The sequence below is a fragment of the Lygodium microphyllum genome, chromosome 2 (genome assembly GCF_053477565.2).
Source record: "Lygodium microphyllum isolate KBCC chromosome 2, Lygodium_microphyllum_v1.1.10, whole genome shotgun sequence".
Lineage (NCBI taxonomy): Eukaryota > Viridiplantae > Streptophyta > Polypodiopsida > Schizaeales > Lygodiaceae > Lygodium > Lygodium microphyllum.
In genome coordinates this window covers 107,680,340-107,692,746 of record NC_141136.1, presented here as the reverse complement: position 1 = coordinate 107,692,746, position 12,407 = coordinate 107,680,340, and the positions used below count along the sequence as shown (strand labels likewise).

Genomic DNA, 12,407 nt, shown 5'->3' with positions numbered 1-12,407 from the left:
ACGTAGGAATAACGGCGTCGCTATTTGCGTCCACTACAAGGGACTGGGGCAATAGCGACGCCGATTAGCGACGGCGTTTATCGGCGTCGCTATTGGCGTCGCTATATGCGTCGCTATATGCGTCGCTATTGGCGTCGCTATATGCGTCGCTATTAGCGTCCCTATACGCGTCGCTATTTGCGTCGCATTTGCGACGCATATAGCGACGCCGCAGGGAAAAAAGCGCGGCCGAAACCAGAGCGCCGTTTTCATTTTGTTTTCTTCGCCTTTTGAGAGCGAGAGCGAGGGAGAGAGCCAAGGCTTTGTGAAAGAAGAGGAGGAAGAGACTTGTTGCCGCCGCCGCCGCCACCGCCACCGCCACCGTCGTTGTTCGCGAAGGAGAGGAGGAGCCCTCGTTGCAAAGAGAAGCCGCCCACGCTCACCATATCTCATTGGTGAGTCTCCCTCTCTCTTTCTTTTACTTGTTGAAGGTTTAAATCGTTCTCTTTTGTTTATTTAGGAGAGGAAAAGAAAGAGAAGGAGAGGGAGAGGGAGAGAGAGGGAGAGAAAGAGAGGGAGAGGGAGAGAAAGAGAGTGAGAGTGCATTCTCTCTCTCTCTCTCTCCCTTTTGCTTGTTTAATGTTTAAATTACTTTCTTCTTTGCTTGTTTAGGAGAGGAAACGAGAGAGTAAGAGAGAAAGAGAGGGAGAGGGAGAGGGAAAGGGAAAGAAAGAGAAAGAGAAATAGAGGGAGAGGGAGAGGGAGGGGGAGGAAATAGGAGAGGGAGAGAAAGAAAAAGAGAGGGAGAAGGAGGGAGAGTGCATTCTCTCTCTCCCTCCCTCTCCCTTTTGCTTGTTTAATGTTTGAATCACTTTATTTTTTTCTTGTTTAGGAGAGGAAATGAGAGAGAAAGAGAGTGAGAGGGATAGGAAGGGGAAGGAAATGAGAGAGGGATAGAAAGAGAAAGAGAGGGAGAGTGCATTGTATCTCTCCCTCTCCCTTTTGCTTGGAGGATGTTTAAATCACTTTATTTTTTGCTTGTTTAGGAAATGAGAGAGAAAGAGAGATAGAGAGGGAGAGGGAGAAAAAGAGAGGGAGAGGGAGAGGGAGAGGGAGGGGGAGGGGAAGGAAATGAGAGAGGGAGAGAAAGAGGGAGGGGGAGGGAGAGGGAGCGAGGGAGCGAGGGAGCGAGGGAGAGGGAGAGGGAGAAAGAGGGAGAAAGAGGGAGGGAGAGGGAGAGGGAGGAGGAGGGAGGAAATGAGAGAGGGAGAGAAAGAGAACGAGAGGGTGAGGGAGAGGGTGAGAGAAAGAGAGGGAGAGGGAGAGGGTGAGGGAGAGGGAGAGGGAGAGGGAAGGGAATGAAATTTAAGATAATATACGTATCGATAATGGTATGCAATGTGCTTTGCATACGGCCACGTACTTCATCAAAATTAACCCAAAATTATTGTTATAGAAGTGGAGATCCCTTAAATTGAGTATAGGATAATTTCTCTCAGGTCTTATGACTATGAGTAGAATTGATTGAAATAAATTTTATTACTATAGTTGTAAAATTTCATAGATGGCGCGCATTAATTTTAAAATGGATTACTTATACTCAAAGCCGAGATATAACAAAAAATTATCTACCGGGACAAACAAATCGTTGAGCATGATACAAGGCCGAGATATAACATCGGAAAATCTCTCGACTACTATATACAATGCAAGGTTTATGGTCAACTTGCAAGTTGACGTACATCTCCAAAAAGCTATCCATTTAAGCCTCGTTTGCTGTAATGTAGATAAGATGGCAAACGAAGAAGGTCCTATTGTTCAAGACCGCGAGTCGTATCTTAATCAGCGTGTCCCATGTCCTTGCTCTCAATGCAAGTTGGCAATTAGACGAAAACGCCGATTGTCTATAGAACACGTACGACGATTTGGCGAGTTTCAACCTGAGATTATTGATCAGGCAATTGCAGATTTTCAGCAAACGGTATTTTCAAGTTAGCATTTTTCATGCATTGTACTCTCAAGCTAATTGAAAACCATACACAATAAGATTGGGTCTTGTTGGCAAATTTTGTGTCCAGGGGGGTGATGTCTCGACCCAAGGGGGAGTGCACCCTTTGCGGCCAATTAGAAGGGTTCGTGGACGTGAGATGGATGGATGGCAGGAGCCAATAGACCACTCGCAAGGCCCATCTATATCGTCAATGCCAGAGGAGACAGACAACCTTCCCGACTTGCCTACAATCTTGGAGCCTGAGATGGAGGCAATGATCGATGCATTGATTTCCATGGATGTTGAGACATCTGACCCGCTTAGAGAGGAAGCATCCATACCATTATATGATGGGTGCCGAGTATCTCGGTTGAAGACATTGCTTGCACTCTTAAGTGTGCAAGCGAAATACGGTTGGAGCGATACGAGTGTGACTGAGTTATTCAGGTACCTTGCATACAGACTTCATTGTTTTTTTTTTAAACAGTATTATTGTAAATATGGATGGATTTTTCAAGGTGTTTTATGATGTTTTCAGGTTATTGAAATATCATATATTGCCACCTGCAAACACCATGCCTGAGTCTCGTGATGATGCACGACATGTTTTACGGAAGCTTGGCATGGACTACAATAACATCCATGCATGTATCAACGACTGCATATTGTTTCGAGATGAATACGAGACTATGGAGACATGTCCAAAGTGTGGTGCTCACAGGTATCGACAGGACTTGCAAGGGCAGACCATCCCTCAAAAAGTCCTCAGACACTTTCCGCTCATCCCCCGCATAAACCACATGTTTCGCACGTCTGCCATGGCAAGCTTGACAACGTGGCATGTGCAGAATAGGTCTACGGATGGAGTGCAACGAATATCAGCAGATTCGCGCGCATGGAGCCACATTGACTCTACCTTCCCAGGCTTTGCGCGAGAGCCAAGGAATCTTCGGCTCGGTCTCGCCATGGATGGTGTGAACCCATTCGGTCTGCGCTCGACTTCTTACAGTGTGTGGCCTATAGTGCTTGTCAACTACAACATTCCTCCATGGCTTTCTACGAAGAAAGGACATCTCATCCTTAGCTTGCTTGTCCCGGGCCGCTACAAAGTAAAAAATATGGACGTGTATCTTCGTCCATTAGTCGATGAGCTTAAGATTTTGTGGGAGGAGGGGTCACGGTGCAAGATATGAGCAGGCGCGATGGTCGGCGGTCAGCCAACATTCGAGCCATTCTCATGTGGACGATGCATGACTTTCCAGGATTGGGAGAGTGCTCAGGTGAGCAGACCTTTGTTCACGCCGGTAATATCTATATTTTATTTCATTCAATCAAGTATTCACTAGGTCGTGGATCGCCTTGCAGGTCTCGTTACCTCAGGTTATCATGCATGTCCATTGTGTGGGCCACAGTTAGACTCCCGAAGGTCACGAACCATGAAGAAGATGGTATATCAAGGACACGCCACTTTCTTGCCGGAGGATCATGAACTCAGGGAAGGTTTTCTTGGACGACCTCCAGCACGTATGAACGCTGCAAGCTGGTACGAGCTGAAAATGGTAAACCCGGAATCACATCCAAATGGAATGCGACGGTTCTCAGTTTTCTACGAGTTGCCATATTGGACCCACTTACAGGTCAACCACTTGTTGGATCCCATGCATATTTTCAAAAATGTGGGCAGCTTGCTATGGGACCACATCACAGGAAAGAGAGACACTATAGGGTCACGAATGGATTTAAAGGAGGTAGGTAAGATGGAGGCGCTTTGGCCGCAGTCGAGTGCTGAAGGGGGAGTGCAGCTTCCTCGCGCTCCCTGGGTTTTGTCTACCAAAGAAGAGCGCATTGTGAAGCAAGTAATCAAGTCTATCCGCACTCCGACGGGTATGATGCGTTCTCTCAGGTCCGCATTTTCTAAAGATGACCAAATGTCTGGGCTAAAATCCCATGATTGGCATAAGATATGTCAGGTTTGTGAACAGAATGGATTTTAATAAGCGTGGACATTTTGAAATTTGAAAAGTGACCATTATTCTTAATGCTTTCTCATTTGTGGCAGTTTGTCCTACCGATCGCGATCGCGGGATGCCTAACTCCAGAAATTCGCGGGGCCATTTACAAGCTGTCGACTTTGGTGCAATGGATCTCACAGAAAGAGATTAAGACGTCCTCTATTGAATCCGCAAGGCGGGGAGCAGTTGAGACGGTCTGTCTCTTTGAGAAATACCTGCCCACTAGCATGCTCACGATACAAGTTCACCTTCTTGTGCATCTTGTGGACGAAGTGGAGATTGCTGGACCTGTCCATACGCGATGGATGTTCTTCCTGGAGCGCTTCATGAAAACCCTGAAAGGCTTTGTGCGACAACGAGCTCGTCCGGAAGGTAGCATGGCGGAGGGTTGGTTGGTGTCAGAGGCATTAGTGCATATCTCACAATGGCTACCAACGGTGGAACCAGACAATGAAATGCTATGGACGCTCAAGGACGATGACAGGCTGACTGGAGATGTGGTGGTTGGAAATGGGGTAGAAAAAAGAATGGATGCCTCAATGGAAGAGAAAGTGAATCGCTTTTGTATGTTGCACCATGCCTCCATGGAGACGTGGCTCGCCAAGTACCAGATTGCAAGGCAAGATCGAGAGGAAGCGCGAGCTGAATTCCGACGCAGTACGCGTCACCGACCGATTCGATATCCCGAAGGCATGGAGGAGATGCCGTGGTTTATGTCAACACGATGGTTGCATGGAGCCTTGATCGCAGCATCCAGCGAAGGGGCAGAGGTCTCAATGGAGGAGTGGGAGTTCTCGAGGGGATGTAGTCCAAAGGTAATGAGGGGTTTAGAATGTGTCGTATCTGAATTTGTTTGCTACATCTAATTTGAGTGTTTCAATGTGCAGTACAAAATATATAGTGCAGCGTGGTCGCGCGGACGGCATTTTCGGGTGGAGCGTATTGACAAAATGCGCTCCACAATGGACTGTGGTGTCATGGCAAGGTTTGAGCAAGAGAGCCGGCGACGAGCAACGGATCCGAACACGGTTGTGGATGAGATGGAGTATTTTGGGAATTTGCAAAGTATTATTACGGTGGATTACCGTAGCTTCTCCATGATAATATTCGATGTGCAGTGGTTCAAAGTGGTACTTGGAGGAGCTGGCGCAACGGTTCGACGAGGTCCATCTGGATTTCTCGAAATAGATTCCGAAAAAAAATGGATGGATTTGTGCGACACCTTTGTGTTGCCGGCACATTGTGAACAGGTAATCTTCTAGTCATTTGCTTGCTAATTGTAATACGACATGCTTTATGTCACAATGGTTTGAAGACGGTTTGTAAGTGTTTGTGAACAGGTAATCTTCTATCCAAATCCCCGACAACCTCGATGGTGGTATGTTATACCTTCAACTCCTAGAGGTGCGAGAGTATACGATCAAAGCGATGTTCCAGGCATAGATGAAGAATATATGCAAATAGAGGGATCGAAATTACAAGGGGTGGAGGCCACCGCAAGCTTGGAGCCCGCATCGGCTAACAATGATGGAAATACAGAAGTCGTAGAATTTTTTGAGAACGAGGCAGACTCGTTCTTTTGTGGTGACATGTCTATCGACCTTCCAGTGTATGCAGAGTTATGTCAAGAGATTAACATGGGACCATAGAATACTTCATTCTTGGAGAATTGTATTACTCAATTCGTTGTTTAGATCTTCCATAAAGGTAGATAAGATATGCATTTTAAGATGGATTTTTCAAAAATGATTTATATTAATGCGCTTTGTATAGTTTCAATTGATTATTCTAACATTATTTTTTATCTCTGCAGGTATCTTTATTTTCAGGATGAGTCGAGGGATGAGCGATGAGGAGTTTCAGGAGATGATGGCACGTATGTCTCCAGATCAGCTCGCGAGATTCAGAGAGATAGCAGATCAGGAGCTGTCTCGTTCTTCGTCAGGGCGCTCTGCTAGATCAGCTTCAGTGCGATCAGATGCTTCAGCTTCGAGCAGACGATCTCGACGCTCGCGACTTGGGCCAGAGGGAGGGACTGCGACTGCAGGAGGATCAGGGGGGTGCTGCTGTGGAGACACGGACGCGGTGTCTCCGTCTCGTCGTTCAGCTAGAGCTCGGTCACCTCCAGGATTTGTCACACCTGTGGGGACGTCCACTCCAGTTACTCCGGCTTTTGCGCAGCCGTCGGCAGATGTCACGCCTTTTGGTGGCACTCCTTTTGGTGGCACCCCCTCTGGTGGCACTCCTTTTGGTGGCACCCCCTCTGGTGGCACTCCTTTTGGTGGCACCCCCTCTGGTGGCACCCCTTTCAGTGGCACTCCGGGAGAGGGTACCCCCGTCGGTACACCGGATGTTCAGGGGTCTCCTGGATATGCCCAGGAGCGTGGACGGAGATGGGAGAGGGCCCATACGAGGCACACTCCTAGGGATTATGGATACCTAGTGGATGGCAGGTCAGGAGCTATCATCATGAATGATGAGGGGAGGAGGGTGATAGCTCGCATGAGGGAGTTGTGCCAACAAGTTTTTCGGCACAACGTCCTGGATCATTGGAGGAACATACCGGAGGGGAGCAAGGAGTACATAGTAGCATCCTTGCATGAGGAGTTCCCGGTGCCAGCCGCAGTGGATAGATTCTCTACGGGCTGGATGATGGATTGCATGCGTGCATACATGTCACATAGACGATCCGACGCACACAAGGCAATCAAGAGTGGGGCTCCAAAGCCCGAGTGGTTAGATGCAGAGGACTGGCGCCGACTGAGGGAGGAGGCTACAAATTCGCCAGGACGTTGGAGTCAGCAGCGGGAGGCGGCGAGGGCACGAATCGAGGCCGGATCGGTACATCATCTTGGGAGTGGCGGCCACAGGACATATTTGGAGGACTTTGTAAGTTTCTCTTTTGTTTTGCTTATTTGTTTTTTTGAGATATTATTTGTACTGACAATCATATTTCTAACAGTTAGCATTTTATTTTCTTTGCAGCACTCCATTACAAATCGTGATCCGCAAGGCCTTGAGACTCAATATGCAGAGAGGCACGGTCTCAGATCATTGATCGACCGATTGTACAGACGCGGCGGCCCAGTAAGTCTCTCATCTTTCATGTCCGTAGTTACCATGAGATATTTGAATGCATTATTGTATGGTGGATTGATATGTTGTTTCTTTTTCTGCAGAATCCGTTTGATGCTCCTTTGCAGAGGGACGAGCTTTCGGGGGACGACGATTTGTAGCTCGCCCTCGGATCCTTAGCGCTCACATACCTTTAGTTTTTAGTCGCCCGATCTATGTAGACATTTTCTATGTATTAGTGATATTGTTTTATGATTGTACCAATCGCATTTTATGCGATATCATGTATTTATTTCATCTATCTGTTTTATGATTTCAGTATAGATTCTTTTTGTTTGCAAACGCTTTGTATGCAGCAGTGCAGAAACTATTTTGTATGGCTCTCATACAGCACACAGTGCTATATGTGGCAGGGCAGCTTGCTGCCCTGCCACAAAATTTTTTTTTCCTCTGTTACCGTCACTATTTGCGTCGCAAATTTACTGCAGGCGTCGCTATTGTCGTCGCTATCAGCGTCGCAAATTCTCTGCAACCGTCGCTATATGCGTCGCTATTTGCGTCGCTATATGCGTCGCAAATCGCAAATAGCGACGCAAATAGCGACGCAAATAGCGACGCTTTGCGACGCATATAGCGACGCAAATAGCGACGATTCCATGGCGTCGTCAATAACGACGCTTTTTGCGACGACGGGGGCAAATTTTGTTGTTTGTATTTTCGTCGCTTTAAACGTCGCTATAAGGTCTATATCTTGTAGTGGTCACTATTTGCGTCGCATTTGCGTCGCAAATAGCAACACCCCATAGGGAAAAAAAAACAGGGCAAAACCCAAGCGCGGTTCATTTCGCGCATTTTTGTCAAACGTTTTGAGAGGGAGAGCGAGAGAGAGAGCAACCGTCTTGCATAGGGTGGGAGAGGGAGAGGAAGAAGGCTTGCCACCACTGCCGCTGCCGTTCGCGAAGGAGAGGAGGAGCCTTCATCGCGAAGAGGAGCTGCCAAACCCTCGCCATATCTCATCAGTGAGTCCATTCTCTCCTTCTTTTGCTTGTTTAGAGTTTAATTCTCTCTTTCTTTTGCTTGTTTAGGAGAGGAAATGAGAGAGAAAGAGAGGGAGAGGGAGAGGAAGAGGGAGGGAGAGAAAGAGAAAGAGAGGGGGAGAGAAAGAGAAAGAGAAAGAGAAAGAGAGGGAGAGGGAGGAGGGAGAAAATGAGAGAGGGAGAGAAAGAGAAAGAGAAGGAGAGGGAGAGGGATGGGGAGAGGGAGAGGGATGGGGAGGAAATGAGAGAGGGAGAGGGAGGGAGAGTGCATTCTCGCTCTCTCATTTACTTTTTCTTATATAATTTGTGTATATATATTGAGAGAGGGAGAGGAAATGAGAGAAAGAGAGGGAGAGGGAGAGGGAGAGAGAGGGAGAGGGAGGAAATGGAAGAGGGAGGGGGGTGAAATGAGAGAACGAGAGGGAGGGGGAGTGTAGTCTCTCTCTTATTTATTTATTTTTTGCATAGTTTGTATATAATGAGAGAGGGAGAAGAAATGAGGGAGAGGGAGAGGGAGAAAGAGAGGGAAATTAAAGAGAGGGAGAGGGAGGAAGAGAGAGAGGAAATGAGAGAGTGAGAGGGAGAGGGAATGAGAGAGGGAGAGAAAAGAAAGAAAGAAAGAAAGTTATATTAACGTCTTCTAAAGACCAAAACTAGCCTATGAGACAAACTGTGATACAATTGATGAGGTCCAGCTATCCAAAATAAAAGTGCTGAATGAAAAGCTAAAAAACTGGAAACTGAAAATACGGTGCTGTGAGTGTGATAAGTGTCATGTATGTGTATGTGCGTATGTAGCTCTAGTACTCCAAATAATGGCTACAAAAGGGGAACAAATGTTGGCTGTGATAGGGGAACAACTGTCGGCTGTGATAAAGTGGTGCGATGTGTATATGTAACAGATGCAAGGAGATATACTATCCTGGGATGTAGTAGCACTCGTCGAAGTCGCTAATAGCAAGTGATCCCTCCTGGATGCAGGATGTGGTACATCGGCGGTGGAGAAAGAGCAAACTGGAGATCTGAGATCCAATGTGTCGAGTGTCGTCGGATCTCAGTCTGCTATCGATGTAGATCAAGAATCCTCCGGATCTCTTGTCGGTGTGGCTGTGGGGTCCGAAACCCACGGATCCTCATGCGACATCGGGTACGCTGGTCCTCAGCCTGCTGTAGTGTGAGCCCGGAGGTTTGGCTGGAGGCTGGTACAGTAGCTCTCACTCTGTCTGTCTGAAAGAACTGTGTAATAGTCGTCTGGGTGGGCCCCTCTCTGACTGGGACCCGTTGTGTGCTCTGATCTCTGATGTGCCATGCCTCTCCCAGAAAATGACCAAATGATCTCTGATCCATATCAGTCATGCATCCCTGAAGTGAGCTGCTCAATGTGTATCTAGATCTCAACTCTGAGTATGCCGGGCATCTGAGAACAAAATGCTCCTCACTCTCCACCTCTGATCTGCAAAGGGGGCATATCCTCTCCTCCCGTGGGATGCCACTGGCTCTGCCACTCTCAATCATAAGCTGATGTGATGATACCCTGAGTTGTCCAATAAGAACTCTCAATCGATGTGGCATATAGATCTGCATATATCTCAGAATCTCTATGAATCCCTGTTCTGATATTCTCAAGAACTGTGTATAATAATGTGCCATCTTCGATGGCACTGTGCAGGGCTGACCCATGTCCTCTGTATATAAATATGCCATATCTCCTATCTGATGACTCTGTTCCTCTCAAAGTAAGTGGGAGCCTGAGTATCATATAGAAGAGGTGGGAGTCTATCAATGTCCAGCCCATGTCTGTCAAACCAAGCTCTAGTCTGTGCATACCATGATGTGGTATCCCCCGCTCGAGCCATCTCCTGAGATGCCATATATGCTCTATATGCAATGCGATCTCTGTCCATATCCTGAAATCTGTGTAGGAAGCAGACTGTCTGAAATAATGCCTCGACTAGCATGGGGGCGGTGTGGCAAGCTCTGCTCGCACAATGTCATGTGGGACTGAGGCCTTGCTGCGAATCAATCTAGATATCATAATCACCTAAGGTCTCTCCATCAATGTCCATACATAATCGGCAAGGCCTGGCCCCCATATAGCTGCTCCATACATTAGTGCTGGAGTGACTAAAGTATCAAAGAGCCACCCCTTGGTGTGGGGCTCCTGGAAATGTGCCTGATGACACTGTCGCTCCATAAGAGCCAATGCTGAGTATCCTCTAGTGAGGCGGTCACGAGCTACCTGTGTCATCGAGAAAGTCCCTGAAGCTGCTGTAAAGGTGACTCCCAAATATACATATGATCCAACGGCCTCAATACTCCCTCTTGTTGCCATGAAAATACTTTGTCTGCGTATCTGAGCTGATGTATGGAATATAAGAACCTTGGTTCTACCAAGGTTCACTGTCATGCCTCTCTGTATGCAAAAATCATCCAATGCTAATAAATGCTATTGTAATCCCTGAGCTGAGTCTGAGACCAACACAATGTCATCTGCATATAGTAAGATATGAACTGTGGCTCCACTTAGATCTATACCTCCACCGGCTCGCTGTTGAATAAAATCTGCTATCTCATCAATGTATAGCCCAAATAGAGTCGGTGAGAGTGGGCATCCTTGTTTCACACCAATGGTGCTCACAAGGGGATCTGATATACCTCCTGGACATCTGACTCTGCCAGTAACCCACTCATATAGTGCATAAATACCCCAAATCATGTCATCATCCACCCCCAGATCAAGTAGGCGTCTGAAAAAGCCTCTCTCTCGGAACCATGACAAAGGCTTTGCGGAAATCCACAAAGCAACAGTACAATCTCTGTTTCTTCACTCGTGTCCGGTTGATCAGACAACGGAGAGTGAACATGTGGTCTATGGTAGAAAATGCCCGTCTGAACCCTGCCTGACTGGGTGTGCGCATGCACTCTCTCTCTGCCAACGTGCTGAGCTCCTCCTCCATCACCGTGCCATAAAGTTTGGCCAAAACTGGCCCAATCATGATGGTCCTATATGTGTTAGGATCCATAGGATCCCCTCACTTGTGGATAAGTACAATGGTGTGCTCTGTCCACGAGTCAGGGAACCCCTCAGAAAATGCACGGTTGAAGAGGTGAACAATGAGTGGAGCCAATGTGTCTCTGCCATATATAATATGCTCTGCCTGAAGATCAAACTGGTCTCGAGCGCGGCCATGCTGTAACCGTGAGATAGCATGTTTCACCATACTAGTGGTGAAAAAGGATGAAATACCCGGTCTCGGTGTACATGGTGTGGGTATCAGCAACTGTGCGGGTATATGATATAAACTCTATGCGTATCCATGCCATACTGTAGGGTCATGTATCAGTGTGGGTGATTGTGGTTCTCTGATCTGCCTCCATGCCTCTGCACAATCTCTGCTCATAAGAAGGAGGTATATATCACAATATCTCTCCTCCTCCCATTCCCGCTTTTTACGGTGGGTCAAGCGGTGCATGCGTCTCTGCGCCTTTCTGTGTGTGATCTCTCCTCTGGCCTCCAAATCGCGTAGCTGTCGACGTAGATCTCTGCACTCATCATCATACCACCTGTTCTGTGGCATGGTATCGGTCCGAGGGGGGTGCGTGTATGTGTGATGTGGAAAACTAAGAAAGAGAAAGAGAGGGAGAGGGAGGGGGGAGGAAATGAGAGAGGGAGAGAAAGAGAAAGAGAGGGAGAGAAAGAGAGAGAAAGAGAAAGAGAAAGAGAAAGAGAAAGAGAAAGAGGGAGAGGGAGAGGGAGGGGGGAGGAAATGAGAGAGGGAGAGAAAGAGAAAGAGAGGGAGAGGGAGAGGGAGAGGGAGAGGGAGAGGGAGAGGGATGGGGAGGAAATTAGAGAGGGAGAGGGAGGGAAAGTGCATTCTCTCTCTCTTTTACTTTTGCTTATATGATTTGTATATATATATTGAGAGAGAGAGAGAGAGGAAATGAGAGAGAAAGAGAGGGAGAGGGAGGAAATGGGAGAGGGAGGGGGAGGGAGGGAGAGAGAGAGAAAGAGAGGGAGAGGGAGAGGGAGGAAATGGAAGAGGGAGGGGGATGAAATGAGAGAACGAGAGGAAGAGAGAGTGTATTCTCTCTCTTTTTTATTTATTTTTTGTATAATTTGTATATAATGAGAGAGGGAGAAGAAATATAGGAGAGGGAGAGGGAGAAAGAGAGGGAAATTAAAGAGAGGGAGAGGGAGGGGGAGGAAGAGAGAGAGAAAATGAGAGAGAAAGAGAAGAGAGAAAAAAGAGAGAATGGGAGGAGAGAGAAAAAGAGATTAGATGTGGGCCATAATAGGCAAATAGAGAAAGAGAG

At 47.4% G+C, this 12,407-nt stretch overlaps 1 pseudogene; it reads right to left on the bottom strand.

Annotated features, from left to right (window-relative positions):
• Positions 1 to 11,566, bottom strand: part of LOC148040160 (uncharacterized) — a 92,512-nt pseudogene extending 80,946 nt beyond the window's left edge.
• Between the last annotated feature and the right edge of the window lie 841 nt (positions 11,567 to 12,407).